Genomic DNA, 7,891 nt, shown 5'->3' on the forward strand with positions numbered 1-7,891 from the left:
TAGCTCAAGTTAACTTTAAAATTAACTAAACATTCTGTCAAGTGATACGGGTTTTCCTGGGGTGTAATGTGAAGCCTGCAGCATTCCCAAAGTGCCCTGTGGGTGATACCCTACACGGGAGCTGCCATAAAGCATGCTTTGGTTTTCAAGAGGCTGCAGTTTTATCTAGTTGTGTTCTAAAACATTGCAAGGGCATTGTGTTCTGGTCCAGGTGTGTTTTAGAGCATTGTGAGTTCTGGCTTTTATCCAACTCACAAAGAAAGTGCTGAATCAAGCAGCTGTGATTCTTATTTCTAAGATCACTTCTTTGCAATGACCATGACCCTCTTTTCAAAATGAAAATAAAAACTTGGGAACTATACTATGTTTTCTTCTTTTTAAAATGTTGAGGTCTCTTCTGATTTCTCAAAATTTGAAGTTAATGAGCCTGCTTTAGTCAATATTCCAAGCATCTGTCATTTAAACTCTATCACCTCAAACTCCTCTTCCCAGGAGGAGGTCAACAGTAACAGTTTTGTATGTCTATTTCTAGATCCATTTCTATGCATTTTTTATTGTGATAAAATATACATAACATAAAATTTACTATGTTAACCACTTTGAAGTATATAGTTCAGTGCATTATGTACAAAAAAGTTGCGTGCTTCTGATTTCTGTGTCATCCTCATGCAGCGACCATGCCGATCTTCTCTGTGTGCTTCCAATTTTAGTCCATGTGCAGCTGAAGCAAGCACTCTATGCAATTTTAAATGTGCATGTTCCAACATTATAAATGTAATCATACCATACTAAGGAAGAAAAAAGGGAAAAAGAAGATGAAAGATAGACATTCCTGTTAAAACAGGAAATTTGTGACCAGCAGAAATGCAGAAATGTGAAAAGAACTCTTCAGGAAGGAGGAAAATGATAACAGCTGGAAATTTTAGTCCACAAAATGGAATAAATAATGCCAGAAATGGTAAACATGTGGGTAAATACAAAAGTGTCCTTTCACCTGCTTAATCTCTTTCAAAGGTATCTGACTAAAGTAGACGTAATAAAGTGAAGAGTTTATAATGTGCAGAAGCAAAATGTGTGACAGCAGATGCACAAAGGGCAAAAGGAAGAAGGCAGAAGTGTCCTGTTGTAAGATTCTTACAAGTCACGTGAAGTGATAAAATATTATTTAAAGGCAGACTGTGACTATGTATGATTACTTAAATAACCCTAGAGCAACCACTAACAAAATGTTTAAAGGAGATATAGCTAGTAAGCCAGGCTTCCCAAGTGGCAAAGTGATAAAGAATCTTTCTGCCAGTCTCTGTGTCAGGAAGATCCCCTAGAGTAGGAAATGGCAACCCACTCCAGTATTCTTGCCTGGAAAATCCCATGGACAGAGAAACCTGGCAGGCTATAGTCCATAGGGTTGCAAAGAGTCAGACACGAATGACTGCCTGAGCACACACACAGAGCTAGTTAAGCCAACGTGCTAAGTTGCTTCAGCCGTGTCTGACTCTTTACAACCCTAAGGACTGTATAGCCCACCAGGCTCCCGGGATTCTCCAGGCAAAAATACTGGAGTGGGTTGCCATGTCCTTCTCCAGGGGATTTTCCCGACCCAGGGATTGAATCTGCATCTCTTATGTTTCCCGCATTGGCAAGTGGCTTCTTTACCAGCAGCAGCACATGGGAAGGCCTAAGTAAACCAATAGTGGAAATCAGAAAGAATCATGAAAAGATTCAATTACTACAGATGAATAAAGAAACAAAGGGATGGAGAAGGAAATGGCAACCCACTCCAGTATTCTTGCCTGGAAAATTCCATGGACAGAGGAGCCTGGTGGGCTACAGTCCATGAGATCGCAGACTTGGACACTACTGAAGCAATTAAGCATGCACAGAGGTTTTAGGTCTTTCTTGTACATCAGTACCAGAGTTTCCTAGACTCTTTTATAGATATGTCTGAGATCCTGCTCAGAGAAGAAATAAGTAAGATAAACTGACCAGTATTCTTGTTTATATGTGTAGGGGAGTGTGTGTATGTGTGTATGTTTCTGTCTAGAGTGAGAGAGCATTGTTTGAGGTTCCTAGCAATTGTAATATGATTTCCTTCAAATCTATTACAGGTTAAAATTGTTAAATAGACCCAGATATGTAAGTAGTTTTACTCATTAAAAATATGTTTCTTTTAAAAAAAAAAAGAAAGAAACAAAGGGAAACAAGGACAAAGAATCGATTGGGACCAATGGAAAACAAATGATCAAGTAGCAAATTTAAACCTAGTCACATCAATAATTACAGTGAACGTAAATTTTCTAAACAAGCCATTATCACATAGATCAAATCATTATGTTGTACACCTAAAACTAATATAACGTTACATATCAAGTATAATGCAATTTTTTTAAAAAGCACTCCACTAAAAGACAGAGATTGTCAGATTGGATAAGAAACAACTATATCCCATCTAGAAGAAACCGACTGTAATATAAAGATATGAGCAGGTTAAAAACAAAGGGCAATTTTTAAATTACCTAAAAAGTTTACAAAAGAGAGCAAAAAGATAAATTTGTGCCACAGAAGCACTATGTAAGTATTATCCACTGGCTATACGGTTACATACATTGTAGAAAATTCTAAGGAGTCTACCAAAAAGCAATTAGAGTTAGTGGATCAGAATTTGTAAAGAATTCACAAAGCAGTAATAGGACAAAGACAACCTGCTTTTATAAATGGGCAAAGGATTTGAACAGACACTTCACCGAAGATATACTAATGGCAGATAAACACCTGGGGGGAAACACCCATTATCAATCATAATGGAAATGCAAATAAAACCACAAAAGGTTATCACTCTACATCCTCATGAAAACCAGTTTTTTTAGATGGGCAATATCGAATGTGGACAAGGATACGAAGCAACTAAGGCCCTCATACACAGCTGATAGGAATGCAAAATGGTACAGCCACTTTGGAGACCTCTTTGTCAATTTCTCATGAAGTTAAATATACATTTACCATATGACCTAGAATCTGCTTCTACATATTCACCCAAGAGAAATGAAAATGGACACCCACATAAAGACAGCAATGTTCACAACTGCCTTCTCCATAATAGTTTGAAAACTGGAAACACACTACTTGTTGTCAACAGGTGACTAGAACAAATTATAGACCATTCCCTGGCAATGTAAAGGGGCAAACTTCTGAGATGTGAAATGACATGCCACACTGAAATTGGGATTTGTTCTTGTTCTGTCACTCCTTTAACTGCCTCCCCACCACACACACACACACACACACACACACACCCCTCTGCCACTATATACCTGTTGAGATCAGGAACTGTTTCCTCTTCCTTCTTATTCCCAGTGCCTAGCACAGAGCCTGACCTACAGTGATTGCTGAGAAATTATGTATTGAATGAAAGAATATTATTGCTTTTCAATGTTCATGATTTTCTAAGTAATGACTGTAACGGGCCTTTTCAAACTTAGTTCTTCGGCTGCGTCGAGCCTCGGCTGCGGCGTGTGGGCTCTTCATTCCGTCACGCGGGGTTCTCTCGTAGTGATGCAAGGGCTCAGTAGTTGTAGCGCACAGGCTTAGCTGCCCCAAGGCATGTGGGATCTCAGTTCCCCAACCAGGGATCAAACTCGGATCCCTTGCATTGGAGGGTGGATACTTCACCACTAGACCACCCGGGAAGTCCTCATGATGTTCTCATGAATGCCAAGTCAGCTTGCATATTTCTGAGGGCTTTGGGTTCTTTTCTTGTGGATTCTGTTTGATGAAGCACACACTCCACTTTGACTTCCAGATGCCTGGTCAGCCAAGTTGACAACGGCAGTAATGGAAGCTTCTGCACTCCTGCTCCAGTCTTTCCTCTTGATCCTCAAAGGGTTGGAGCCAAGGTTTCTTCCATCTCTCCTTTGGGTTCGGGCACAGCGCCAGCCTCAGCCCCAGCATTTGAATCACACGCTCCTTTGGCCAAGTTTTAAGAGCCAACTTGCACTTTGGCTGTCGCAATATGTTCTGACTCCTTTGCATGTGGTTTGGGCTCATTGATATTCATGAACTTGCAAACAGGAGACCTGTCTCACTGGGAGGCTGGGCAGTGGATGAAGGGCCATTTCCTGGTCTCCCTGTGGTGTTGGCCAGGCTGCTGTGCCCACTAAAAATAGCCCAGATGCTCCCAGAGGAATTCTTTAAGCCCCTGTCCAGATGGAACGGATCTTTCTTCATTGAGCTTTGGGTATTTTGGCCTCCAGAGATGAGTACCCAGAAGCCCATGTCACCCTGGAAGATACTAACTGCGTTTTCACTTCTTGGGGCCCCTGATGTGTATTTGATTCAGTTAAAAATGTGTTCCCAGGTCCAGTGTTGTACAGCAGCTAAGAAGGAACACCAGAGCAGAGAATAATGTCCACGGTGGCAGAGGTTGCTGCAGTTCCACGGGCCAGCAGCCAAGGAGATTGCTTTTTCTTGGAATAGGTTAATATTTCTGCTTTTTATTTTCCTGGTTAGGTCATAGACTCATAGTACAGGCATGTCTTTGCTTCCCTTAGTTTAGCTAAGCCATTTTCCAGAATAAGCACTCTAGCTCCTCAATTGTATACTGGTGTGTACACATGCGTGTGTATATGTGTGTGTATATGTGTATGTATATGTGTGTGCAAATAATGTAGGGGTCTCACCTAGACCAGCCTCACTTTCCAGGAGTTCCAACACATGAGGGACCCCTGCTAGTTACAGTGAAATAGCAGCAATGGAATTTTTATCTTCAGATTTATAGTACATCCTCTGTACTAGGCACTTTGTTACATACTTTTCAAGGTTCATCTGCTTAAATCCTTATGAGGACCGTGTGAGATAGACCAGTCTTAGCCCCACTTCACAGATAAGGAAACCAAGGTTAATCAAGGGAAGTAATCTGCCCAAAGTCACACCTGCAGAAATGATGGAGCTGGTTTTCTTTCTGTCTTTTTTAAAATGTATATTTATCTACTTATTTGGTTGTGTTGGGTCTTAGTTGTGGCACATGGGAACTTCCTTGCATCATGCAGGATCTTTCGTTGTGGTACACAGACTCTCTAGCCCATGGGCTTAGTTCCTCTGAAGCATGTGGGATCTTAGTTCCCTGACGAGGGATTGAAAACACATCCTTTGCAATCCAAGGTGGGGTCTTAACCATTAGGCCACCAGGGAAGTCCCATGATTAAGCTGATTTTCAACCTCAGCAATCTGGCTTCAGAACCATGCTTTCTATTGCCACATGCAAAGACTGATGGGTCAGCCCTTGGAATAACACCATCAAATAAAGAGTGTGGACAGCAACCAACTCTAATTTTATATTGTTAGGCATAGATGAACTCCCTTCTGCTCAAAGCTAAGGGCCCAAGTGTCTGGACTCTGACTTACAGCACTGGTTAATTTTTTGCCAATGGAACAGTTTGGTGTTTCTCCAACATCCTCTAACCTAGATGCACAGGAACTTGACCAAGGTACCTTGATGTGGGAAGGTGGTGATGTTTTTCTAGGAGATTGTGAAGAACTGTAACTCTGGTGGGAAGATAGACCTCCTGACTTCTGAGAAAGAAATGGTGGCAGCCATTCCTTTATTCGGTCATCAGATATATTTAAGCACCTCTTTGGTTGGGGAGAGAAAGGCAGCAACAGACCCTGCCTTCATAGAGCTTACCAACTGGCAGAGAAAATAGCAGTTCAATGAGCAATTACAGTGACGTGCCTTGAGAGCAAAGCTATATACAGGGCTGGGAACTATGGATGTGTGAGCCTGGAGGACACTGTTTCCCACTGAGAATTCACATCAAAGTCAAGGTCAGGAGACTGGAAATGTACAAAGGCAAACTCCAGGATCAGCCCAATGACGAAGAGAGGTAAATTAAGAACACAAGGGTACTGAGGAGTACCTCATCTGTCCTCCTTCCAGGACATTTTAAGTGACCACCAAAATATGTTGTGAGCTCTCGTGGGCACCAGAGCAAAAGGCTTGGGGAGTTTCAGAGTTCTGGTTTTTCTGCTGGTATGCTGCAAGGGAACACTCTTGCACTGTTGGTGGGAATGTAAATTGATACAACCACTATGGAAGATGGTATGGAGATCCCTTAAAAAACTAGAAATAAAACCACTATATGACCCAGCAGACCCACTCCTAGGCATATACCCTGAGGAATCCAAAAGTGAAAGAGACACATATATCCCATTGTTCATTACAGCACTGTTTAGAATAGCTAGAACATGGAAGCAACCTGGATGTCCATCAAGAGATGAATGAATAAAGAAGTTGTGGTACATATACACAATGGAATATTATTCAGCCATAAAAAGGAACACATTTGAGTCAGTTCTAATGAGGTGGATGAACCTAGAACCTATTATACAGAGTGAAGTGAGTCAGAAAGAGAAAGATAAATACTGTATTCTAATGCATACATACGGAATCTAGAAAAATGGTACTGAAGAATTTATTTACAGGGCAACAATGGAGAAACGGATGTAGAGAATAGACTTACGGACATGGGGGGAGGGGAGGAGACGGTGAGATTAAAAAAAAAAAACACACAAGGGTGCTGAGGAGTGCCTCATCTGTCCTCCTTCCAGGACATTTTAAGTGACCACCAAAATATGTTGTAAGCTCTCGTGGGCACCAGAGCAAAAGGCCTGGGGAGTTTCAGGGTTCTAGTGTTTCTGCTGGTAAGCAAGAAGAGCCAAGACACTTCTTATTCTCATTGCTAACATCCACCACCCTGCTAATTGCTTTTGATCTATAGAAACTTGATTACATAAAGCCATTGCTAAAAGAAGTTTCCTTTTTTTCCCTAAATATCAAAGTTTTTTTTTTTTTTTTCATATATTGGATCTGCCATCCTCCCAGGGAGAGTAATTCATTTTCCAGAGTTGACTTGTTCTAAGAAGTAAATTTTCATCCATTTTGAAAGCCTACCACAAGTGACTTGGCAAAACCCAGAGAACAATTGCAATAATTAAAGACTAGCATCTCAGGTTTTCTCCCAACTTTTCATCAAGTGCTCCCACAACAGAGGAGAGTCAAACCCTTGCCCCTGGGAAGTTTGGAACATCCTTATAGCTCTCATAAATTTCTTCGAAGATTTTTGTTTTATTTTGAGATACCAACATTAACGAATTTTGCAATTAACTCTGTAACATATGCAATTATTTTAATATGAAAACAGTATATTGCAGATGAAATGTTGCCATTTGCAACAACATGGATAGACCTTAAAGGTAATATGCTAAGTGAAACAAGTCAGACAAAGGAAGACAAATATCATGTGATTTCGCTCACATGGGGTATATAAAAAACTAGTACATAAGTGAACAAACCCAAACAAACATAGATACAGAGGACAGAGTAGTAGTGGTGACCAGAAGGAAAGGGGAAAAGGGGGAGTGAGAAATAGGTAAAAAGGATTAACTATACGGTGATGGGTAGAAAGGAAAACTTTGGGTGGTGAGCATGCTGTAGTGTATAAAGAAGTGGAAAAATAATGTCAGACACAAGAAACTTACATAATGTAATAAATCAACTTTACAGAAAGACAAGCTGTATTTGCCTCCAAATCTTTGAGTAGTTGATGCTCCAGGAAAATGAGCAGGCTGAATGCTCCAGGGCAAGAAAATCCTTCTCACTTATTTTCATTGCACGGTCCTCTTTTTTATTTTTATTTTTTTGACCATAAAAACCACCAGTAAGTATAAAAAATTTCTAGTGAAATTTGAAAATATTCCACAGCACTTAACAATGGTTTCCTCACTACTTCGGACTGGGGATCACAAATTTAACCCAGAAGGCTGAAATTCATCCTAGATCTCTTTGAATCTGTTTTTATTTATTTATTTGGCTGTGCTGGGTCTTGGTTGTGGCATGTGA

The 7,891-nt window shown here is 40.6% G+C and overlaps 1 non-coding gene across 1 annotated transcript; it reads right to left on the reverse strand.

The window, feature by feature from the left end:
- Positions 1-629: 629 nt before the first annotated feature.
- On the reverse strand, positions 630-734 carry LOC129535563 (U6 spliceosomal RNA). Its single transcript, XR_008681681.1, has one exon. It is a non-coding gene; the product is annotated as a U6 spliceosomal RNA (small nuclear RNA).
- Positions 735-7,891: the final 7,157 nt, after the last annotated feature.

This window comes from Moschus berezovskii, chromosome 15, assembly GCF_049115385.1.
Source record: "Moschus berezovskii isolate FMDL1 chromosome 15, NW_MosBer_1.0, whole genome shotgun sequence".
Classification (NCBI taxonomy): Eukaryota; Metazoa; Chordata; class Mammalia; order Artiodactyla; family Moschidae; genus Moschus; species Moschus berezovskii.